Source organism: Callorhinus ursinus, unplaced genomic scaffold (assembly GCF_003265705.2).
Source record: "Callorhinus ursinus isolate GAN/ISIS: 27379988/994484 unplaced genomic scaffold, GSC_fseal_2.0 scaffold19, whole genome shotgun sequence".
Taxonomy (NCBI): Eukaryota; Metazoa; Chordata; class Mammalia; order Carnivora; family Otariidae; genus Callorhinus; species Callorhinus ursinus.
This window is the reverse complement of record NW_027397081.1, coordinates 1,926,750-1,952,632: the sequence shown is the minus strand read 5'-3', so window position 1 is coordinate 1,952,632 and position 25,883 is coordinate 1,926,750. Positions and strand designations below refer to the sequence as shown.

The 25,883-nt window shown below is 48.3% G+C and overlaps 1 long non-coding RNA gene across 1 annotated transcript; it reads right to left on the bottom strand.

The window, feature by feature from the left end:
- Nucleotides 1-21,837: 21,837 nt before the first annotated feature.
- On the bottom strand, nucleotides 21,838-22,539 carry LOC141374564 (uncharacterized). The gene is made up of 2 exons (XR_012381568.1): nucleotides 22,347-22,539; nucleotides 21,838-22,037 (listed from the first exon to the last, which is right to left on the bottom strand). It is a non-coding gene; the product is annotated as an uncharacterized lncRNA (long non-coding RNA).
- Between the last annotated feature and the right edge of the window lie 3,344 nt (nucleotides 22,540-25,883).

Below are 25,883 nucleotides of genomic sequence, written 5' to 3'. Positions count from 1 at the left end.
ACGGGACCCTCCCTGCTCTGCCCTGGGCCCTGGAGGCCCGACAGACCCTGTCTTTCTGACCTTTAACTTCCTAAAGCCTAAGACCCTGTGTGACACAAAGAAGGTGTCCAGTAAACCGGATCAATTGAGCAGCCACTTAAATGTCCTGGAAACCATTGTTTTTCTTGGCACTTGAGTTGCTAGGATTGTATTTCACTAACTGGATACTTTGTCTAGACGTCTGTCAGAAAGACATATGCAGAACTTTCCCTTCCTTACCGGGACGTGAGAGCGTTCAAAAACTAGGTCGGCTCGCTTCAGCTGCGCTAATCCCCTTCCCTGCTGCTGGTCGTCAGCTGTGAGCGATGTCTGGCTGTGCTGCTGGGGCACAGAGTCCCTGAAAGCAGAGAGCTCTCCTTTTTTCTCTTCCGTGGTCACGGCGGCACCCCCAGGCCCGGGCGGTACTCATGGCCACGTTATATGAGTGCAGAGTAAGCTCTGAGCAAAGAGTCAGAGCCCTAGGTCTGTATCTCAGTCTGCGGAGATACAACTTTCCATACAACCTTGGGGAAGCCCTACCCGTTCTGGCCTCAGCCTGCTTCCCTTAGAGTAACCGTCAAGATCAAGAAAGTATAGGCTTTATTTGGGTGGACCTAGATACATGAGGTTTTAAACACGGTGGTGGTAGAATGGCACTTCTGGTCACTGAGTCACGGGTCAGGTGTCACCCAGGCAAACGTCGACAAGCCCACTTCATGGAGAGCAGAGTCGGTGGCAGTCACCAGCTGAGCGACCCTGCATCGCCTGGGATGCCCTACATGAGACCCATACAGTCCTTCCCAGGGCTCAACATCTCTGAATGCAGGAGGCTCGCCGCTGAAGTGAGATACAAAGCTGTTTGGAAGTACCTAGCATCCAAGCACTCCAAGGTTCCTTCAAAGGGGTGATGAGTGGACATATTAGCCTTTCTGCTCCGTCCAAGCTCTCACTGTGTCATTCGAGGTCACACTCAGGGCAAAGGGAAAACTTGCTCTTTCTCTTGTTTGCATATCAGAGGTCTAATTTGCACCAAACTGGAAAAGCACAGGGGCAGCTCCACCTTTTCTTTCTTCTGCCTGAAACAGCGAACAGAAGGGCTGAGGCTAGAAAAGCCTCCTGGGCCTGATAACGCCAATGAGAACATGAGGCTTCGCAGTTGGCGGCTTTGTACTCCCGTGAGGAGGAAATTTTTCGCTTTGAAAGCAGTGTCGAAAAATTACAAGAGATGTTAAGTGTGATGTCAAGGATTTGTATTCCACTCATGTTTTCTCAAAAGACTGGGACCTGAACACCCATAAGATGTTGAATAACCATAGTCAAAATCTCCAGCAGCTCCATCTCCAGCTGGTCAGCCGGGGGGCCTGGAACAGTGAACTCGGGGCCTGTGATGGAGCAGCCTTCTAGCTGTAGCAGAAGCCGTACAGACAGTTCAAGACATAAGGGGCATCCGCAGAGAAAAGGCACACTTCAATTACACCTAGGTCTCCCCTGCTTAAAGTCTCCAGAGTGCGCCCCAGGTTTAGAGGACCCCATTCCTAAGGGGAACATGCGTGTCTGCTCTTCTCGATGTGATCACCCTGGGGAAGGGGGACATTCATTCTACCATGAATAGGAAGGTGGTGACCAGGAGGGTGGGGATCCCAGAACCTGGGGCAGAGGTCAAGGATGTGAGTAGAAGGGCCCCACTGATTCCTGGAGGGAGAAGGTGTGAAAAAATGGAAGCATCAGAATGATTTGGAGATAGGCTGATGAGTCTTTATTTTATGTTATTGAAGGAGATATTTCAAAACAGACATGACTTTAGAAAGTGCTTAAATAGTGCTAATGAATCCTATACCTAACAGCATCTAATGTGCACATAAGGAACATTTAAGGATGAATCGATACTGTGGGACAGTGCCTGGCACGGGGTTTGGCCATAGGAAGTCTCCCCTCACCCGGGAAAAACTGCTGTCCTGAGTCAATTACTCCTGTGAATGGAGACCAACCAAGACTTTACATCAGCCTGCCTGAGACAAATTCTACGCAGGACCAGAAGTATCCAGTTAATTAAATTACCATGCCCTCTTATTATTTGCCAAAGTCAGAGTTTTAAAATGTTTAATAAACAAGACTGCCCTTAAAGCATTTATACTTTGCTATACACCAGCGACTGTCAGTCCGGGCTCTCCGTGAGCATTACCTAGGCAGCTCTGACAAATACAGGACTTGTTCCAGAAATTCTGATTGAACTGGAGAGGGGAGGGCCTTTACATCTGTATTTTTAAATCTCCTCAGGAAATTCTAGTGTGAAAACCACCGGTCTTGCTCATCTCTTAGTTAGTCCCACACACTACAACTTCCGCTGTATTTTGCCATCAGGAGACCTTTTCTTTTCAAATTATGTCATCGTTTCTCATATAAAGATATTGAATAGCTTCCCATGGCATGATAAAATGAATTTAAATTCTAACCTGGTATTCGCAAGCCTTAGAAATCTACTTTCAACCTATCTTTCCAGTTCTCTATTTTGCCATATTTTGTAAAGTTGCACCATTCTGTTTAATAAATCTTCTGTTCTCCCCAGAAGCATATGCATCTCCACGCCTCAACAATGACCTCACTCGACTCCCCCCCTGAAGTCGTCTTCCTCTATTTGGCTCCTCTGGAAAGGTGTACTCAGCTTCCCAGGCTCTGCTGTCATGTCCCCTTCCCCAGGCTCACAGCAGATTTCAATGACGGCGATCCTCCCCGCGCCCCAGCACTGTGCACACGCCCCCAGCAACATCACAATTGACAAGAGGACCACACGGCAGAGATAGTGTGAAGTGGTCCGTGCATTCTGTCCCATGTTTCTTCTTCCTGGACACACAGGAAGGACACATTTCCCGGATTCTTTTATTGCCCTATTGGGGTTATGTGCCGGATCTTCACCGATCCAGCGTAAATGGGAGCTATTCCCGGTTGTGGCCCTTGAGGGCATCCCAGGGAACCTTCTATGTTTCTTTCCCTTCCTTTTCCCTCCCCTGAGAGCACTTGTAAATTCCTTTAGTTCATGGGCGGTGCCTTAGTCATCTTTGCATTCCAAAGAACTAGTGAGGGGGTCTAACACATATAGTACGTGCTCAATAAATATTTACAAATTGATGTCAATATACAGTAAAAGGAAAATAAGTGGAATTAGAAGCTTACAAACAAAGCTGAGAGCTGATAACTGCTGGTGAGGCAGGGCACAGGCCAATCACTGGGGAATGCAACAGACCAAGACACGGAACGGTTTCAGAAAGGTCAGAGCATCCTTTGGGAAAGTAGCTGGCAGCACATGGAGGTCAGCACGGCACTGGTCCTCAGAGCAGCTGAAAGGCTGCAGAAGAGGTTTATGGTGATGGTGACAATCAGCATTGTGATTGCTTGTGATTGCTTCATAGGCCATGTGTTCCCTAAAATATATTATTACCTCTTCTTTAATTTGACCCAGGAAACAGTACCGAGAGAGTTGAAAGAGGCTTCATCATTTCTGTTTCAAACAATGAAATTGAAGTTGAGTGAAATTAAGTATTTGCTCGGGGTCTCACCTTAAGTAGTGATAGGGTCAGAGCCCACTTTCCCATGAGCAGGAGGGCTGTGATTCGGCACCACCTCGTGATTTACACCTGTCATCACTCTGTCACCTGTGTGTCACATGAGATTCTCAGTTATCAGCTGGAAAAGTTGAAGACAGTAAAGGAGGCTGGTTCACCAGCTACACTGGTTCATCAATTCCTAAGTGAGCTCAGTGATAGGCCATCTCACGAAGATGGAGAGTTCTGGTCAACCCAGGCCCCTGACGGAGGACCAGCGGAGAGCCTGTATTCTGACCAGAGCAGGCTCTTTCGTTTAAACAGGCTGCTCATCGTTAGCAAAGTCAACAGAGCGGTCCTCAGCGAGAGTGAGGTGATAGGCATCTTTTACTTTCCAAGTGACTCTGTTTGCTCCTCTCCGTAGCTGCCAGCCCAGTGGTTTGGTATCTACCACACTAAACATTTTTTAAGATTTTATTTATTTATTTGAGAGAGAGAATGAGAGAGAATGAGAGAGAGAGCACGAAATGGGGGAGGGTCAGAGGGAGAAGCAGACTCCCCACTGAGCCGGGAGCCCGACGTGGGACTCGATCCCAGGACCCCAGGATCACGACCCGAGCCAAAGGCAGTCGCTTAACCGACTGAGTCCCCCAGGTGCCCCCCCCAACACTCAAATTAAGGAAATACTACCCACAGTGAGGCTGCCTGCCTATGAAAATGCCCAGGTTTGGCAATTCCTGTACGACATAGTAGGTAAAGCATCTCCAAAATAGCGTTAGCCACTGGGTATTAAAAGGCTAGTCTGCGCCAGCTAAATGTGATTTATTACAACCTGCCTTATGAGGACATATAAGCACCAAACAGGTAACTAAGTTCTCTCAAGTAGAAAGGGAAGATTTCAAAGTTGCTTGTCTTTCAAGAAAAGAAAATAACATGGAAAGACAGGAGAGGAGGAGAGAGGGAAGAGTCCTTTCCGTCGTGAAAACACGGGGACTTGTTATGTTCAAGAGAAGTCCCTTTCCTTGTAGCGGGTCCTCCCCAGCGGCAACTTCAACCCACAGCTGCTTCCTGAACCTGTTCGGCTGCCTCGGGATCTAACTGGAGGACCCTCCGACCAGCGTCGAGTCTTATCCTTAGGGTTCGGGGGCTGGTGCCGAGTGTTGGCCCCAGAGAGAGAGAAGGCTGGCTTGGGGTTTTTCACCTGCCTGATTTCACCTTCTTCATGGGTTAAAAAGGCCATTGGGGGCTGGCCTGGGCCCTGAACTACTGTGGGTTACAGCATTCCTATGGGGAAATAGTTCCAAATTCCAAAGGTGTGACTTACAAGTAAATTTGGGGACTCTTCCATTCATAAATTTGGGACAGACTACATAGATATGACAAGAGCCTATATTTTTTCTACCTAAAATTTAAGAGTATGATCACTACATGAATACTGCTCAGAGTTAGGAAATTTAAAGATTCTGTGGGTTTTTATCCCTCACACGAGGGTGATGTGCTTTTCCTAAGACCCATAAGACTGCAGTATTATTAAAGAGCTTTATCACAGGCAGTACTTCCATAAACCACTCTCTCCTTAGCAAGCACTCCCCCATGGAGTCAACCTGGGTGAGGCTTCAGTTCTGTTTTCTGTCTTTGGAATGAAGAAAGTGAATGCAAATGTCCCCATCACCCCGCACAACACAGGAAGTTCTCCTGCCCAGCTTGGCCTTGAGTGCTCTGCAGTGCTCCACAGGTATGGCCATGTGGGGTCTCTGCGGCAGCTGCCCATTGGCCCAAAGATGGGGAAGTGGGGGAAAGGGGAGAGATCGGGCAGGAATCTGATTCCTCAAATGCAAGGGTGACACTAATGAATTTAATCACAAGCATCTACTGAGTACGTCTCTGTAATCTTCATGGTGTTTCGGGAAAAAGAGCAACCACATGTCTGTGCAGTGTGATACGTGGGCAGAACTTGCCATTTCTGACAATGAATTTATGCTCTGGATGAATGCAGATCTGCTCTTCCCACAGCCAGTATCATTTCTCATGAGCCTTTCATAATGTGCGCATTTGGCCGAGCTGAACGATACTAGTTATCTAAAGTTACAATTGTTTTCTATAACATGTGTCCTCAACTCAAGCCAACAACTTCATCTAGTTTCCAATTAAAAAAAAATAGGAAAAATGATCATGACCGACTTAGCAAGGGGTCGTGCGTCAGTAGAGCATTTCCTAAGAAATGTTCTGCATAGTTTCCACCTTACGTGCTGTCTCTAAAACCTCTTCCCTCGGTAAAATGTGACTCTGCTTGGTTGTGAGGGTTTGATTCGTGAGCCAAGTATCAATTTGGACATTTCCTAATTGAGTTATCAAGAAACATCCATAAAATATTCTGTCACTTTTTGCTCTTGGTCATCTTTCATGGTGGTGTACAATCGTCCTCCTCAGCATTGCGCACGGCACACACACAGCTGCTGTCGCATCCCCTGCTGGAACATCGGGGTCTTAATCGACTTGGGCAGCTATAACAGAAATGCCACAAAGTGGGGGGCTTATCGACAACAAAAGTGGACTTCTCAGATGGAGGCTGGGGAGTCCAAGACCATGGGGCCGGCAGATCCGGGTATCTGATGAGAGCTCCCTCCCTCATAAATGGCCATCTCTCCACTGCATCCCCACAGGGCAGAAGGGACAGGGGGTCTCTCTGGGGTCTCTTTTATAAATACTGTCTTCCCTTTCATGAGGGCTCGCCTCTCATGATCTAATCACCTCCAAAGCCTCCACCTCTGGGACCATCACACTGGGGATTAGGTTTTACATGAAATACTTACTGCGAGCATATAAATACTCAGTCCATAGCAATCGAGAATTCAGACATCCAGGTAAAAGGAAAATGCAGGATCCCTTAGAGGAGAGAGGGCTAGGGTCAGTAAGAGTATACAGACTCACTTATTTAGAGCAGCAAAGTTATGGTAGGAAGTAACATGGAAGGGGTTGGCAAAGCATGGCGGCTAAACCTCAAAACAGAATTGATCTTTGATTTTAACAGTGAAACTGAGCAAGTAGAAATGCGACGCTGGGAAATGGGCAGTGGATATGCTGTAGGACTTCGAGATGGGGAGTGAAACGATGGCAGTGGTGTTCACCCAACCGGCACGTTTTCATGAAGCATGAGCCATTTATACAAAAGCTGCAAAAGGTCTTATGTAATTTATAATCCAGTGGTATCAAATAAGACGTGCACGCATGTTCAAACTGGCGAACCAGATGATCTCAAATGAAGAGCCAAGCCGTGCATAAAAGACGGCAAATAGAATAAGGCATCCTAGAGGGACATTAGTCTGGGATACACTGAATAGATTAAAATAGGGAGAGTATTAGATGCTGGTGGCTGCATCTACATTAGGTAAAAAGAAATTAAATTAAAATAGCTTTGGAAAAAGACAGACGAGCAAGTAGACAGAAACGTCACGGAAAAAAAAAATCATGATTGAAGGATGGATTGGAAGTGGGGGGAAAGAAAGAGTTCCAAGAGACACTGTGAGTGAGCCTCATGGGCATCAGATGTAGCATGAGAAAAGAAACATTGTAGCAAGTGCAAGAAGTGGCGTTTAGGAAATCATTAGTCCACATTATGTCAAGTAACACTAAGCCGTCCAGACAGAGATGCCGGGCAGTGAGGCTCGGTTGGGAGGATGCACCCAAGAGGGATCTCCAGTGAGATCAAGTCTCTATAAACTGAATCCTGAATCCAGCCATCTGTACAGATAGTGTTTCCAGAGTTTAGAGGAAGAAAAAGCCGTTAGGGGTCGGGGAAATCATAGAAAGATGTGGGACAAAGTGTGACCTTCAAGGTTGAAGGTGAATTGAATAGGTAGGATTTGGAAAAACATTTCAAATGAAGGCGCTATTCTGAGAACCAGGGTCCAGAATCAGCAAAATACGTGATATGTCTGACACGAATCGGTAGGCTGCCTTTTCCAGTGAAGAGTATCTAAAAAAGAGGAAAGGAAAACAAGCTTTCTGAGGTGCTTTGGCTCCAGGTTCTATAAATGGGGACCGGAACCTGGCAATGGGTCGGCCGTTGCAGATTTTTGAGCGAGCAGTGAAAGAACAAAGCTCTTTGTTGGAGCAGGTTGGGGGGAAGTCGCGTGGAGGGACTGCGGTTGGGGTGGAACGGAAAACAGGAGGCTCAGATCCAGAGTCGAATTCAGACCTGCCAAGAATTGGGTGTGTGACTTTGAACTTTCCACACAGTTACGCCTTCTGAGCCTTTATATTTTTAAGGCTCTGTTTAACACAGGGACGTATGTGTGTGGGGGATGCCTGGCGGAGCACAGGACTGCGTGGTGAGTTCAAGGAGTGGACGGGGGGGCGAGTCTTAAAAGGGGGATCTTTCAATAATCCAGGTGCAATTCTAGATGATCATTTTGCGGGAAGGAAAGGAAAAATCAGTATAGATGGGAGAGATGTTCCAGAAGGAAACAAGTTGACAGAAATGAGCAGTCTGCTGGGGGCCGTAAAGGACGCATGGAACTGGAGCCCCCGCTGATGACAAGTGCCCTGCTGGAATAATACCCACTATTGTCAGAGATCAGGGCGAGCTGAATGGACCCAAGTCGGGCTTTCGGCGGATGCTGTGGCAGATGTGGGAGACACTTGAAATAGCATAATTTTCCATATTTCTAAGGTCAGGTTAACCTCCTTTATAGTCTTTAAAAAATGACAGCCTTTCGTTTGACTTTCTCACCCTCGATGGTTTGGACTCCATCACTCCTTCTCCTAAATTGGCCAGGAGAGGAGCTGGAAAGCAGCACAGAGTAGAAGAGCCACTGACATTGTTTTGTGACTTGGTCACAGCTGCTCCGCCTTCTGGGAACCAAGACCAATGTTCCACATCATCCTAGGTGGATGCCAGTGCCCAATAGCTGACGCTGATGGTCTATCACGATGCAGTAACTTCTCTGGACAAAGAGTCTGCGGCAGAGCGAGGGGGACTGTGTGAAGGTGTCCCCTCCGTGCACATTGGAAAGTAGAAATGGAACTTAGTATTCCTGTGGTAGCTTCCTACCAAAGAGGTCCTAGCATTTATGAACAGTATCTTCTTGCTGCATATCCTGTCTGCGGCTCCCTAGAAAGTGACAGTTTTCTTGCAGAGAGGCCATGAGTAGGCTCTGTTTACATGGATGGGTGGACCATTCTTGACGTGTTGATGTTACATCTGGAACGATTGTGACGCCACAATTTGAAGAGTTCTCTGGAGCTCACGGATTAGATTCACATATGTGACCTGAGAGTTCCCAGTGGGGTTTCGGTACCCACATCTTCCCACTGACCCCGTCTCTCTCTCTCTCCGGGGTCTTAACCCCAAAGAGTGGGATGCTCAAGGAACAACTGCCAACCGAAAGGAAAATACCATTTTGTTAAAAACATCTGTGCGGGTGCACACGACCCAGACCAGGAAGTGTGGCTGGGAAGCCCTCTCCACCCTCCCCTGCATTTATTCTCTCTGACGGGCCACCCTCCTTCGAAGGCATGAGGTAGCTCACGTTGCGTCTTCCCTGAGAAACAGGATGCAAGTTTGGATTGTCTTTCAGGCATTTCCTGAAATGTTATGTGGATTTGAATAGGGAGTCTACTTAAATGTAAACTTAAGCTTTAATATCTTTGAAGTAGCACAGCATTTTGATCATTCATGTGAGGCCACATCCCATTTAGGCTCAGAAGTGGAATCCACGAGCTCCTCCCCCATCGTCTTGTAGGGGTGAAGGCGGGACAGGGCAGAGCTTATCCTGAGGACTAACCAGCCTATGGAGTGAGGTGACCGGAAATGCAAACTATAATATCCTAAGGAACAAAACAAATGGCTTCACCTGGGCCCAGATCACCTTGCAGAGCCCTTGTGAGTACGGCTGTGGGCAGGCTGCTGACACACGGGAGCCATAGCCCGGCATGGAGACCCTGATGACGCCTTGGGGTGGAACATAGTCCAGCCTGTAGTGTAAGGAGCCGGAGAGAGCTAGGCCGTGAGTCGGGGCCCCGAGTAAGTGGACAGAGCTCAGGGCAGAGGTCCACTCTCCAGGAGGACGGTGGAGGGCCCAGCGGCAAAGCCAAGGCTCCGCGGGAGGGATGAGGGAGAAGGGCAAGTCTTCGTCGGTAACGCTGTCCCCAGGGCTCTGCTTTAGGGACACTGGCATCAAGAGCAACTCTGTTATTTTATTTTGTTTTATTTATATTGTTTTATTTTTTACTTCCTAATTCTGCTACCTTTTGGCAATGTAATCATCATTCAATATGACAATTCTAAAACAACTTTTGGTTAATATTGACTATGGTGTGCGTCTTTTTCCTACTGGAGTCAGTAACCTCATGAACTCAGAAGCCATGTCTTATACCCCCCCCTTTTTTTTAAGCAAGACCAACTTTGAGGGTGGGTCTGAGCCTTTCGATTTTTACTTAGACCAGATGAGTTTCAAAGGAAAGGCAGGAACGTTGGTAGGGAAGAGACAGGAAGACAAGATCCATTCATCACAGGCTGCACGGAATTACTGGTATTTATGTGGGCTGGGAGTTGCTACCAGAGCCCGAGTCTCATTGCCTCCTGGGATTCAGAAACATCTGGCCGTTTCGGGTAAACTAGCAAAAAAAGACCGTCAGGAACTGATTTTTATCAGGAGCCGAGGAATCTGGGAGCAAACACATTCTGTCACAAGAGAGCAGAGGCGTTCGGTTCTGCCCATTCACAAACCCGTTCTGTGTCAGCCTCGTTCCAGCCCCGTGGATTTGTCTCCATTCTTGTTCTCCTGAGGACTTATGTCTGAGGGGTATAATCTAGAATTCAAGGATGGTTTTACTGACTGGCCTGTAAGACATCCGAGCAGATGAATCACTTTACACCCCTGATATGTAACTAAATGATATCCAAGTGAGGAGAGAGACGGTCTGTGAGCCCGTGACGCTCTGTCTCCAGACAATGCTTTGCTCCCCCAACCTCTGAAGGACTGACGAGTGTGAGCAGAGCTCATGCCCAGGAATAACCCCTGACTGAGCCCAGTGGCTGTTTCGCTCCCTCTGCTCATTTCACCTTCTGCTGCCAGAGTTCTCTTCTAGAACACAGTGCTTCTCAGAGTGTGGTCTCCAGCATACCTGCAGGGGAGTCATTAGATGCTTGTTAAAAATCTGTTCAATGGCTAGACCTCAAACAGGGCCTACAGACTCATAAAATCTAGGTGAACGTCCTGAGAATTGGCATTTTCATCACTATTAAGTGATGCTTGTTTGCACTCAGGATTGAGAACCATTATTCTAGATCTTGGATTTTTACCCTGGTGCTTTCATACCCATTTTAAATGGTTTTCTGTCGTTTGTCAAACAAATTTTACCTGGTAAATGTGTCCCTTTGAAGTCACTCCCAATAGGACCTGCCAGGCAGGCCCTCTGCCTCCTTTTCCCTGCCCTATATGGACCTCACTGCTCAGCTACCTTGAGAAATTGCCTCTTCCGGAGCATACTCTCCTTTGTCATGCCTCTGTGGGCATGCATTTTTTTTTTTTTTGCTTTCCTTGTTTTCTTAGAGAACAAACTTCTACTATGTCTTAAAGACTAAATCTTATATATAAACCCCTCTATGAGTTTTTATAGCCACCCCATGCAAAATTAGTCACTATTCTTTCCTGCTATGATGGCTAATTTTATGTGTCCACTTGGCTAGGCTATGATGTCCAAATGTTTGATCAAATCCTAGTCTAGATGTTGCTGTGAAGGTATCTGTGGATGTGATTAACATTTGTAATCAGCTGACTTTAAGTAAAGCAGATTACCCTCTATGGTGTGGGTGGGCCTCGTCTAATCAGTTGAAGTTTTGCGGGCCCAAGACTGAGGTTCCCCAAAGAAGGAATTCTGCCTCAGGGTTTCAACATAAAAATCCTGCCTGAGTGTCCAGAATGCAGGCCCACCCTGCAGATTTCAGACACAAACTGTGATATCAACTCTTACCTGAATTTCCAGCTTGCTGGGCCTGTTCTGTGGACTTCAAACTTGCCAGCACCCATAATTGCATGAGCCAGTTCCTTTCTCTCTCCTCCCCCTCTCCCTCTGCTCCGTCCTATGGGCCCTGTTTCTCTGGATAACCCCGATTAATGCCCCTGACTCCTATGCCACCGCTTTTATTTGGCTTCAAGTGAAGGTGATGAACAGCTCACTGGAGAGGAAGATTCCAAGTTAGTCGGGCCGTTTACCTTCTCCCTGGGGTGAAGAGCGAGAAGCTGCTGCTCCCAGCCCCCGGCCTTTTCCCCAGGAGAGAGAGGAAAAAGATCTCGGCTTGCCAGGCCCATGTCTCCTCCCCAACAGCATTCTCCAACACCTGTGGGTTCAAAGGGGAAGGTGGCTTTTTCGGCAAATACAAACCGTCCCTTGCCCTGGATTCTAGCCAGCTCTCATGTGAAGCCTGCTGGCCCCACACCGTTAGGGCCAAGCTCCCTTAAGCCCCCTACTCATCTGTAGATTTCTGTGAATGTCCCTGTGTGTGTGATGTCTCCTTCTGTTGACCCCCATGACTCCAGAGCCCATTCAGGGACCTGCGGTGTCATGGGGCCCTGTAACTGTTCAGTTCCTGGCTGCTAGACGATTCTCCACGGCTCCTCCCGGGCCCTCGCATTGTCCCCGGGTGGCTTTGTGCCCTGTCTCCTGGAGGGACGTGCAGCCGTGCCAGAGACTTCCCAGTGTTGGTTTCCAGTGTGCCACAGAGAAGTTTCCCCGGAACAAGGTGAACTTGATTGCAGGGTATTGTCATTGCTCCCTCTCTTCCTCATAAATACAGCCTGACAGATTGATCTTAGCTTTGATTGCAAAGTCAGAATGGTGACTTGCTATTTAACCTTTTGTTTGGAATGTGGATCACTTCAGAATGAAAGGTCTGTGCTTCCCAAGTGGCATTTGAATCAGAGGTGATTGTGAAATGAATGTGAATCCCCTTCTTCTGTTGAAAACCCTACAGCCAGCGGCGGTGTGCAACGCCTTCCTCCTCACAGCACTTTACACTGTGGGGAGGCCTTTCAGACCGAGTCACAAGGCTTCAGTAAATGTTAACTGCTCTTTTTCTTTAGTCCTGACAACAAAGCTGGGAGGCGGTTATTAATGTCAAATTGTAAAGGCGGCTCAGAGAGGTTAAGGGATTATTCAAGGTTACAGAGCTAGGAATTCAAAGATACAGGTGTACATGAATGTGCATTAGCAAGAGCTACTGTTTATTATTGAGTGTGTGTTCTATGCAGAGCAGTAACTAAGAGCTTTGCATGACTTCAGGTTCTAATTCTTGCAGCAACCCCATGAAATAGGTACGATCATTATTCTCACTTGATAGCTGCAGAAATTCACATAAAGAAGGTGAATAACTTGCACACAGTTGCACAATGCGTATGTGGTGGAGCCGGATGTCGATGGCAGGTCCATCCGAATCCAGAGCCCGCACACTTCCCTGTGCCCCTCTATGGCTTTGCCGCCTGTGTAGGCATGTGTGTGAGTGTTTGTCGGTGTGCGTTACACTTCGCCATGTTTGAAAAAGCAGTGAAATGGCTCACGCAGCTGGGAAGAGGCACCGCGGAGCCGCATCGGGCCTCTGGTTCTTCGGGACACGGTGGCTGCCTTCCTGAACGCAGGCGGGCCGTGCGCCACACCAGTGCCTGGGATGCTTGTGGCCAGGGAGGGCACAGGTCCCCCAAATCCAAAAAGAAGCCAGAAACTGTTTTTGATGCCGGGTCCTGTCGGAACGATTTATAGCAGTCCTGGCGACGTGTCTGGGTTTGCCTTCATTTCCCTTCCTGTCTGTCCTGGAACAGGGAAGACATTGAGACCAACTTCCAGATGACCAAGGCTGGGCTCAGGGGCTGGGGCCGGGGGAGACAGCCACGGGAGCGTGGGTAACTGAGGAGAGGAACAAGGGAGAGAGGCCGGGGGTGCGTGATGGGCGCCAGTGGGCTTCACCCAATCCAGGACCGGATGTGGCACTTTGTCCATGCTGATCGCTCGTTAGCTGGGCAGACGACGGGCTGGATGAATGTATGAAGGATTTGAAACTGTTTTGCCTCCATCCCATACCTGACTTATCCTCCAGTCACCTGAAAGGGGGTACAACAGGCAAGAACTCTTTGAGGGACCCTCGTCCGTCTTTGTCTAGCATCCAACCCCCAATTCCTATCAACACCCAAATTTCTTAGTAAGCACAGTTTGGGGGTGAACAATCCCCTCTCTCCAAAGGCAGCCAGAGTGCTTTGCGCTGCCTCCCCTGAGGCGGTGACAGACACGTGTCTTGAGTTCAGCCGGTCAGACGCGCTCTTCTCTGTGACCGGGGTCTCCGGGCTGGCTGGAGGGCACCTCCTCAGCAGCACATCAGCTAGTGAGTGTCTGCCCTTGAGCCTCGCCTTGCGTCTGCTGCCAACCCCTAGCGCCCCTGCGGCCCCCGCCTGTGTTCTCAGAGCTTCCAGTCTCCTCTTACCTCTCCGAGGCCCCCCGGGACCCTCCCAACACACTCCCTTTCTGGCTTGAGATTGCCGCACCCCTTCTGTAGATTGCAGGCAAGAACTCTGACTGATCCCAACGGTGTGAGTCCCTCGGAATGAAGGAGCCGCGGCTCCGTCCGTCGTTCACCCTCGCTGGTAGCCCGGCGGCCGCGCACAGCCCCGAGTCCCAGAGCGTTTGGTCACCTGCCGCAGCCGCTCACTCGCCCACCAGCGCCCGCCAGTGCCCGTGATAAGCATGGTACAGAAATTGCTATGGGATGCCCTCCTGCAGAAATAGCAGGCTTCAGTGGCCAGGCCCCAGACCCTGCTCTCCGTCTCTAGAAAGCCATATTGCTTATTGACTCGGAAATCGGAAAATGTTTGCCATTGAAAGCGAACATGGCGTACAGAGAAGACTTGTCACAGAAATCTTCTGCGAGCCCTTCTCAGGGATAACCTCCCACCAGCAATTCCTGTAAGGTTTGATCAGGGACTTGCCTTAGGACAGGTTCAAATGCAGATTCTGAGCCAGCACCCCTCCCCCCAGGCCACCTGGGAGCCAGGTAACAGAGCGGTATTTCTGGACTGAAGTCAGTCATTGCTGCTCTGATCAGAAGGAATGGGGAAGATGTCTTCAGGTTTTTAGAACTGTGTGCCCTGTGACACGGGACGGGACGGGACAGACAGAAGGAGGAGAGAGAATTAAGGTCACAGGAGGTCACAATACCGCTGGATTGAGTCAGCCTCACTGCGTGAGATTCTGTACTGAAGAACGTAAGTGGGTGCGTTGGGGCCCCTCCCTCGCTCTCCCTGGAGCTTCCCCTCTCCGGTGATGGGGTCCTTGGACTCCAAAACCTAGATCTGCGGCTGTGTGTCGTGTGTGTGGCGGGACTCGGGCCGCAGCGGAGAGGAGAAGGGGACCAGGGACACTAAGGACGTACGAGAGGTCAGGTTCAAGCAGGAAGGGGGCCTCGGTTACCAGTGGATGGCCTCCCAGCCCCAAATCCACCACTCATCACCTGCTTCTGTGATGATGGAAGGAGGCCCGTGTCAGGCTTCCCCGCTGCAGGAAGGATGAATTCGCTGTTGCCAGCAGGGAGCCCTGGGGGTGAGAAGGCGTTTCAGGAGGAGGGGCTTCTCCTTCTGGCTCCAGAGAGCTGCCCTTCGGGTTCGTTCCGGCTGCCATCACATGGCCGCAGCCCCGGCCGTGAGGAGGATCTGGTGGCCCTCCTCTGCAGCCCCCTGGGTGTTTGCAGCCCCAGCCCAGACCCCACATGCTCACCTCTCTGTGGACCGCTCTGTGGGGCCCTCCTGTTGCCCTGCTGGTGAGTGGCCGCCCACCCTGGACCCTCTCTGGGGGGCGGCTCATCGCCACCATCATCCAGACATACCCCGCAGGGATGTCTCCCGCTCGCCTGGTACTGGAACTACCCAGGGAAGCTTCTTTCCATCCAGAGGACTGAAACTGTACCTCCAACAAGGTCTAAATCCCGGCTTTGCGCAGGGGCCTCTGTTCCAAGTTTGTTCCTTCTCGAGGTATTGTTTCCAGGCCCTGGAGAATTCTTTAGGGTCACTCCCCTAGTATAATGATAATGTTTGATATTAAACTTTCCTTGTGTGGGGACGCCTGGGTGGCTCAGTCGGTGAAGCGTCTGCCTTCGGCTCGGGTCGTGATCTCAGGGTCCTGGGATCGAGTCCCATATTGGGCTCCCTGCTCAACGGGAAGCCTGCTTCTCCCTCTGCCTCTCCCCCTGCTCGTGCTCATTCTCTCTCTCTCAAATAAATAAATAAAATCTTTAAAAAATAAAATAAAATATAAGAAAAATCTTTCCTGTGTGTTTTCTCCCTCCAAACTGGAACCTGACTGATAAAGGATTGGTAGAGACAGTCGTATCTCAGAGATGGGATTTGGGAATCCGTTTGGTCATGCCCTTCGGCTAAAGTGCTAAGCTCCCTGACAGTGGGGGACGAGGCAGTAGTAACCCTTGGCACATGGTGGCTTTTTAATTAATCACGCTATAACCCGTGTTTTAGTTTGATGAAGTGCCAAGTGAAGTAAGCGCTTTGGGAACCCAAGTGGTTGCTGCACTTGACTTTTATGGCAGTAACGATAACTCCTAGGACTGTGATTTGGGATTGATTTTTTTCAATGCACTTGAGCGTTTACAAAAAGAAAATGACACACTCAGTCCCTCTAACTTCCAGCTTGAGTGGCTGAGAGCTTCCATGACAGCCTCGAAAGGATCTCCTTTCTCTTATAGCCACGGGGCTAATATTGCTGGAAGTAAAATACATTTACTTGTGTGGGTTGCTGAATTACAGTGACACTTAAATTCACGGTATTGTCAAGCTTCTCATGTGGCATTTAGGACATTGGTTAGGAAAGAACACACTCATGGAACTTCGCGTGGAAACAATTGGTTGGACCCCAATAAAGCGGACATTGAATCCCCGTGTCATTCTGAGCCTCCCTTAACCAAAAGCATTAGCTTCTCCAGTGTCTGAGGAGGATAACCTATCCTTGCTTGGAAGCCCTGTGATAACTCACCTCGGACACGCCTTGGAAAGGGATTCTCATTTCCCTCTCAAGACACACCACAAACATACTCTGTTGCTGCTAAACCCAGGATCAAATCTCCCCATGTGCTAAGGGGCTAGGACATAGTATAACCCAAGAGAAAATAGTTTGCACACTAAAAGAATTGTCAGCTCTGAGGAAGATGTACAGGAGTGAACTCTAAGGGTGTGAGACCAAGCGCTCTGCTACAAAGATAACAGAAATATTTACCCCAAAGCATAGCATAAATGTACCAGCAACCAAAATGCTTTATTTACAGAGATATCCCACAGGAGGCAAACTGATCATAGTGGCTCTAGGAATGAAATAGATTGGTAACCCGCTAGTATCTTTCTTGACTGTATAACAAACTCTATATCTGGAGCCAAAACCCTGACTTGAATCATCACAGTGAAGAATCATGGCCTCTCAGTGAGTTTCCAGACCTTGGTCGGTTCACATAGCCAGAGAGGCCAAGTAACTTGAGGAAGGACGCTGTGCTGTTGTTGCAAACACCCACGGCAAAAAGAATCCTGTAGTCATTGATGAGAGTAAGAGAGTATAATAAAATGATCTTTAAGGGAGTATGAATTCATCGTTCCTAACTGATGCTAATTGATGCCACTATGATTCAACAGTCAAGTGGGGGCCGGCAGCAATGAAAGAATAGAGCCTTACTTCCAATGTGACGCACAGTGGGCTTAGTTTGCCCCCAAATTAACTCTCTGACCATGGGGTGTGCCGTTATGGCGGCAAAGACTAAGTGAAAGTCCCTGGAATGTCCTCTCCTGATCAAGATTGTGAACCAGAAGCAGTACGTCATCTCCAGAAAAACTGCAGAGACTCGTGTCGCCATCAGAGATTTGAAAATATAAGGGGTGAGGATATCTCTCACATTCCCATTTAAGTCACCATTAGGCCTGTGGCGAAGTCCGATGGATCTTGGAGAATGACCAGGGACTACTGCAAACTTACTCAGACAGTGACTCCAGTTGCTGTTTCAGAGGTGTCATCTCTACTGGAACAAATCAGCAGAACTCTGACACTCGGTATACAGCCGGCGACCCCGTCAATGCCTTCATTTCCACACCAATTTGGAAGGAACTCAAAACACACTTGGCTTTTACTTGGCAGGGTAACCAATGTACCTTTATAGTCCTGCATCAGGGCTCTAAGTTCTGCTCTAAGAGTTTTAATTTCAGGAATCAAGGGATGGGGATGGCTCTTCTCACCGTGATGATTGATAACCCATTCCCAGAATTCCTGCTTATTGACTGAGAAACTTGGCGCTCTGTGAGTTTGGATGTCTTAGGACTTCTCCAAAAGACACAGTGGTGCTTCTACTGAATTTGAAGACGAGGCACCTACCTGACCATTTCGGACTTATGCCACTTGAACAAACAGGTGGAAGAGGTCCTGTGTTTGCTGGAGTCGCTGATCTTGAATACCAAGAGGAAACTGGGTTGCTGCTGCATAGTAGGGCCAAGGAGGGTTTTGTTTGCAATCCAGTGGACTCTCTGGTGTGCCTCTTGGTGCTTCCAGACCCAATAGAAAAAGTTAATGAAAATGACAGCATCAAAAAGAGATACGCCAGTTGATAACCTCGGCCCTTTGGGAATTAATCTTTGGGACATTCCAGCTGGGAAATAACCCAAATCAGCCAAGATTCTGGCTGAGGATGGGGAAAATACAGAAATCGTAGTGGGGGAAAAAAGGATGATTGAATATCCACTAGAGTCTTGTAATCAATTACAGGAACAAGAACTATAGGAGTTTTGCATATTTTTTCTTTGCTTGTTGTATGTGTTCACATGTATAGATTAATTATTTTTTTCTTTCTCCTTTGCCCATTTTTTATTTTACATGCAAGTTCTGGGTTAATTTTCAAATGTACTCATTAACTAACACAATATTCAGTAGGAATGGGATGGAATTTGGGAGTCCTTAATACAGCCAGACATGGGTGAGCTTTGGGGCTGTGCACTTCCTGACTTTTGGGGAAAGGGTGAGAATTCTTGACCTGTCAGGATAACTGTGTCTTAGGAGGGTGGAAATACAGAGTTGTTTAAACGTTGCACGAAACATGTGTAGCATGTGTGCAGGAGGATGAGTTACCAAAGCGTGGACTGTGACATCAGTCGACTTGCTGCTTTTCATCTCCAAATCTGTCATGCATTACCTGCTCTGTGATGATGGAGCTGGACTCCGAGCATTTCACCTCTGCAGCAAGCATAATGTCAGTGGAGGGTGATGGGGTCCTGCAGGACGGAGATGTTTTCTTCTTGGTACTGGGACACCACCATCTTGTATTTCCCCTGCTCCTACTACATGGCCTCCGGCCATGCATGTGGCAAGACTCTGGTGGTGCTCTGGCTCGCTGCTTGTCCAGAGCACGCAGGCCCTTGCAAGTTCAGGTGTCTTGTCCTAGCACCCACCTCAGCAGGGCCCACCCCAAAGACACTATACCGCTGAGTTCTCACACCATTCTGCTGGAAAGTGGGCTCCCAGGACTCTGGCTCAGTAAACTGCATATTGCTTAGATAAAGGGAGTGTTCCCTGAACCCCTCTGAAGAATGTATACAGCTGGTGAGTTTTCCAGCTTTACACAGTAAATCCACTCTAGCTTGTGCTCTTCTCTGAGCCTTTTGTTCACATATTCTATAATCAGCCATATAAGCTCTGGCATTTCTACTTTATTCATTCCATGCTGTTTCCTTTTCCAGCTTTCAAGAGCCATTCTAGGAGTGTGTTAACACATCTCATAGGGTCCTTGCTAAGGTGTTATGTCAAATATGTATATATTTTAAGTAGGCTCCACACCCAACGTGGAGCCCATGTGGCGCTTGAACTCACGACCCTAAGATCAAGACCTGAGCTGAGATTAAGAGTCAGATGCTTAACCCACTGAGCTACCCAGGCACCCCGGTGTTACATCCTATATTTAGAAGTGTACTCCGTATCAATAAACTCTCCTGTAGCCAGCCTTATATCGTGCTGTCCTTGACCTAGAACACTCAAGATTCAGTTCCATATGTGTTTTTTCTAGTTCCCACCAGAACATATTAGCCAAATTCTACAGCTTCCGCGGTGAATAGCTCCTTTCTTCCCTCCACAGGCCTAGCGCATGCCCCACTCCAGACCCTTGTTACTGCTCTGGTTTCCAGGAGGACGTAAGTGGACCTTATCCTGTAGGGCACCTGCCTCATCTGAGGCCTCTGTATTATCTTTAAGTGAAGAGTGGGTCAATTCTTAATGCCCAGAACAGTCAGAGGAATCTGGGAATTCAAGGTTCCCAAATGCATCTACACTGCTATCCCTGCCCCAGATCTCAGGGTCCTGCTCCTTCCCTAGTGGAGTCACCACTTTGGCATGGGAAGCCTGCTGCAGGAAAGAATCCAGTCTTCCCTTAATGGCCACTACTTTCATGACTGAGTCCTCAGCCTGGTCCTGGGCCTGATCCTCCAGCCATAGGAGATCCCTTAAATGTTGCCAAGGAGTCCTCTCTTGCCTTCCCATTCCATCTTGCATTGGGGATTTCTCCCCCTGAGCCTGTTGTATCTGTTGAGTTCATCACTGGTACTCAGCATCAATCACCCACTGCAATGTTCTCATGGCTATCATTGCCTTATACTCCATGAACGCCAGACATGTCACCTAAGCCAATGCATCCTTTTTGACCAAACTCTTCCCCCAATACTAGTGAGAGTTGAACAACCACCCTGCTACAGCATTCCAGGTGCTGTTCATTCTCCACCTACCACTAATGATGGGGTCCTTATTGCCTACCAGCCAGTAGATGATCTGTTTCCAAAGTCCCATTTACAGTCTGCTTCCTAGAGCCATGATAGTTCCACTGAATTCCATGAGAACAGATACCCAAGACACCACCGAGATGGATAGCTGGATGGGATAGAGGGAGGGCGTCTCTCTGGAGAGACAGCTTTAAGGAAGTGAGTAAGGCAGAGAGTGGGCAGAAGGAGAAGCACATTTGTGGCTAAGGCCTCAGCTGATTCTGTCAAAAGTTCGGAGCTGAGATGTTTTTCCCAGTGTCCCAAATTGTGCCATGGGGGCTGGGTCTTTGTCTCCCTGCTTTAGCATATTGTGGGCTGTGGGATGCCTTCCTAGAGGTGGTGTAACTTCGAGCAAGGCTGAGCCTGATGACTTAGGGCAATTCCAGTGAGAGCCATCACCCTGACCATCCCAGAAGTCAGGGGCTGGGTGCCTCAGATCTAAAGAAGGTCTGTGGGGGGAGCACCACCATGGCATTTACTACCCCCACAGCTACTGAGTCATGTCCTACCAAATATGCAGCCAGCATGAATCAGAGTTTGTTGTTCAGCAAGAAGTAGGTTCAGCATCCTCGGTGCCTGCAGATGAGCTTAGCTGGGTAAAGGAGCTTGCATCTCTCCCAAAATTAAAAACTTATGGAGAGTCATTGATTTCATTTAATTAAATTATAATTTTTATATGCACAGCTTTTGCATTCTACTTGCTGTTCCTGTGGTTTAAAATGAAAGAGGAATGAAAAGAAGGAAGACAGGAAAGAAGGTGGTTGGTTTATTGGGCAGTCCTGTGTCGGGCCCCCTCCTTGGCAGCTCTGCCCTTTTGTAGCTAAAAATACAGGCGGAGGTGAGCTCCAGACCTGCAGAGAGAATTACCTCCCTCTTGTCACAGTTCAGTGATTAATCAGCCATGACAGGAGGAGAAAATGGAACGTAACTCTGAGTACCCATGACATCACGTTAAATCAAGTTAGTCCATCCCGGTTAACATGGGTTCGCTCAGAAGCAAATATTAGTCATCACCTCTGGCTGAAACCGTGCTCATGAGGAGAGAAGTCTTAGGACCACTTTGGAAAGTATTGTTTAAATCCCTGAAGTTGAAAAAAGATCTTTGGGCCTAGCAATTCTACAAGGTTCCCATCCCGACAGCCCACGGCTGAGGGTGGCCTGTGGTATGCCAGCTCGCGGTTCTGTTCCCGCGGGGAGGATGTGCGAGCCCTCCACACCCACTCCCAGAACGCCTGTCCTCCACCTTTCAGAACCCAGTGGCATTAAGCTGACGGCTCTGAAAGCTACCCCCTCTCTCCAGTGAGAATGGCTTCTCCAAGGGCAGGACCACGGTCTGCGAGTGACACATTCCTTCTAGCCACAAAATTGAGGGCATCACCAAAACCCTCGGGAATAAGGACAGATGTTCTAAAAAACCGAAACAAAGGGCAAAAATTTATGATGGACAAAATATCTAAATTTTAAATAAAGACAGAATTGGTTTATTGATTTTAACTTTTGCTGAAAGCTCCAGTATAGCTCGTCATTGTACTGTTGAAGGGGAAGAATCTCATTTCCAGGGATTAGATGAAACAGACCTCCTGTCTGGAGTGGCTGGTCTCCGGAGCATGTAGGGGCTCACCATCTGTACCGGGCAGCAGAATCACCTTCAGGGCTTGTGAAAATACAGATTGCTCAACCCCAAACCAACCCAGAACTTCTGATTTAGCAGATCTGAGGGGGGCCCCAAGAATGTGCGTTTCTAACCAGTTCCAGGTAATGGGGTTCCTGCTGATGTAAGGAGTCACATTTTTAGAACCACTATAAATAATAAGCCATGAAATAATAAGCCGATAGGACCCATAGTAGGAGCTCCTTTAAAGAAAAATGCTTTTGATCCCTGAGTGAGCAAATGAAATGTCAATAGTGCCAAGGTCAGCTAGGAAGTATACTCTGAGGGGAATATTGAAGATGAATTTCTTACCCTTTGTCTTTTTAAGGAGCACGTCATTACTCACACAGGGCCGGGGGGTGGGGGTAGGGCAGGGCTCAGCTCTCTACTGCCCAGGACAAGATGACATATTTTAGACACTGGGGACAGTGGGACTCTGATGCCCACCCCCATGTTCTAGGGCAGGGTACAACCATGACAGAGGTTGAATTTCAATTTGGCTTCAGAGGCCTCTATTCTGTAGAGCTCCCCTGCACCCCACCCCCACCATTCTTGACACCCTTCCCTGGAATGCTACCTGGTTCCTTCCAATAGTGATGCAACCCAGACTCGGCCTCCTAGGCCCCCCTCTGAGATGGGTGGGGCTGGAGATGGTGGGCAGGGATGGAGGAGACAATCCACTTCAGGTCAGCTCAGGCAAAAGGACATTTTGAAAGCTAGCCATGGGTTAAGTACTAAGTTTCCCGACTCCATTAAGCTGTCATTGCTCCCAATTGAAACCCCATTCTGCTGGCTTTATGGGTAGCCACCTCCAAGTCGCATCAGGCAGGGGACCCAGGAAGGGGTTATTTATAGTTCTGTATACTTTAGATGATGTTCTTCTTTTGATTCAGTCTGACAGTCCATGATTTTATGACATGGCTTGGCACAACCTAAGGATCGATTAAATTAAGTAGAAAGGTCAAAGCATAAATTAGGAAACATGAGACAGTATTAGCGGGACGCCTGGGTGGCTCAGTCGGTTACATGTCTGCCTTTGGTTCAGGTCACGATCCAGGGGTTCTGGGATCGAGTCCCACATCGGGGTCCTTACTCAGCAGGGAGTCTGCTTCTCCCTCTGCCCCTACCCCCTCTCACACTCACATGCACGCTCTCTCTCTCTGTCAAATAAAATATTTTTTTAAAAGAAAATATTAGTATCGTTGCTATTTTAAAAGTTCCGTTCTTTCTACTTATATGACTACCTGCAAATCAATTAGGTGGTGGGCTTATGTTGTTGTTATGTTTTCTGTTATAGCACCACAAAGAATGGATGTAACTCTGTGACAGTCCTTCTGGAAAGGAGGCGGGAAACCATGTGCTGTCAGCAAGAAATGAATTCAAAAGAAGGCAGTAAAAATAGAGACAAATACTCAGATCTTTTCCCCTCTATCTCCTTTTCCACCCCTACCACCACCCCCAGTTGGAGGAAGGGAAAACATCTCTGACTCCTGAGTCTTTCTCTGGACCCCAAGAATTCCAGAAGTTATGAGAGGTGCTAGAGAAAGGTCCAGGGAGTCGTGTGTGACTCGGGTCGTTCAAGCGCAGGCTGCAGGTGTTAGTGAAGATGCTAGGTTGACACAATAAAAAGGTGCAGTCAAGGAATGGAGCCAGTGAATGAAAGGTGATGGAGACCCAGGACGTACTCTCTTGTCCATGTCCCGACTCCATTCCCTGCTGCACATCTGCCTCATCTTTCTAGTTTTGCAGGTGGGCTCACCGAGGAAGGCGGATGTACCCTCCCTTCCAATTTCATCAACTCCATCCAAGAAGACAGTCCAGGCTCCAGGCTGAGACTGTAGTAGCTTCATGGCCATTTTGGCTGTGGAGGAGAGTCATCTGATTGGCCCGGCTTGCTGCAGGGGTCCAAGCAGAATCCAATCAACATCAGTTGTATGGAGAGCCATCAGTTGGGTGTACTCACCTCGCTACTTGGGGTTCGACTTTGTTGGATAAAATGTATAGACAGATGGGCAATGCTTGGTCTTTGGGCTTGGAAGGCACTCCGAAATTATCCCCCACACTGGATGAGTGCATGGCGAGAACGTTTGTGAGAATCAAGCATCAGATGTGATTTTCAAGCAAACGACCTTGCAGGTCTCCTGCAAGGAGACGCTACTCTCAGAACATGACTGACAAGGAAAAATGAAGAGAATGCAAGAGAAGAGATAGCGCTAAGATTGTGCCTCCCTTCGTGACATTTTGAAGATTAATTCAGTGTTTTAGTAAGAGCTTTAAAGATGAAAGGGGCTGGAAACAGCATTACGTCTTTACTACCAATTCCTGGGAAAGGAGGTTGAGAGATGAAGTGGTTTCAGGGCTGTAATTTGTAATGACATTTCTTTTTTTTTTTTTTCTAAAGATTTTATTTATTTATTTGACAGAGAGAGACAGTGAGAGCAGGAACACAAGCAGGGGGAGTGGGAGAGGGAGAAGCAGGCTTCCCGCGGAGCAGGGAGCCCGATGCGGGGCTCGATCCCAGGACCCTGGGACCATGACCCGAGCCGAAGGCAGACGCTTAACGACTGAGCCACCCAGGCGCCCGTAATGACATTTCACTGAAGAATTGCCTTCACTGTGTTTTACAGGGTATCTTGCACCTCACAGGAGACTTACAGAAGGTCCAAGAAACTGGAGCTCTGAATGAGAGGACATTAGGACTTCAGGGTTACCAGTTAGCCCTAAGATAAGCTCAGTCCTTCACAGATGGGGTGTCGGGGCTGGAACAGTCCCTGGGGGTGACCTGGCCTCGCTCCCCCCTTTTACAGATGAGAAACAAGAGCCGGGAGCTCGGTGCTATCACTGGGCCTCCTCAGGCTCATGGCGGTCACAGAGAGCACAGAGCTTTGCTCCACGTGGTGTGGTTTGGGGGATGCTGGGAAGCCCTTTTCCAGGAACTTGAAAATATTTTCGGTATTAGCCTATTACTCATTGTAAGAGCCACACCAATGGTAATTCTTAAATTTCCACTAAGCACGACTTTCTACTGCCTGTCCTCTTTCCATGTGAAGATACCTGAGGACAGACACTAGGTTGATTTAGCCACCCTTTGTGACGTTGATTGGACTAATACAGGAAATGGACTCAGAAGTCACACAAACAGGAGACTGAGTCTCCGCCTACCCCTCCTGAGCTGTGGGGCTTCTGGCAAATTATCTCCCTCTGGGAATGTCAGTTTTATCATCTGTAAAATGGGAAAACAGAGTATCAGTCTCATAGGGCAGATAGGATTACACAAAACAGTTTAAAGCCTGACCTGAGTCCTAATCAGCACTGAGTAAATAGTGTGTAAATGGTGGGCACCCAGGGAGTGGAAGGCACTGTCTTCGTCATCCTCCTCGTCGTTTCCGGGCACGAGCCTAATGCAAACAGTGTCTTCTCGATGGAGGAGGGGCCCGCAGTAAGAGGAGAAGGAAAGAAGAAGGAACGTGGGTGCAGAAAAGGAGATCCAGGACATCAGAGAAAACCTGTATACTTCATAGTTTGGTAGATGATCGGTCCTGGCTTATGTTGACCAAATCAAGACCCTCAGGGATTCATGGGTTAAGATTAAAAAAATACACCCCTTGAGTTCAAGAAATTCTCAGTGATGGTTACACTGATACCAAAGTTGCTACCAATCATATTTCAGGCATTTGATTCTTAAGAAGTCTTTCAAAACGCAAACGAGACATAGCCAGTGGAAGCAAATGTGCATGTATGTTCTTTTCACTGTGTTTTCACAAGCAAAGTGTGTTCCGAGCTTGTTTTTCACTTTGAGCATAGAAAGTTTTGAGGACCTCTTGGTTTCACTTTGAGCCAAGGATCTGA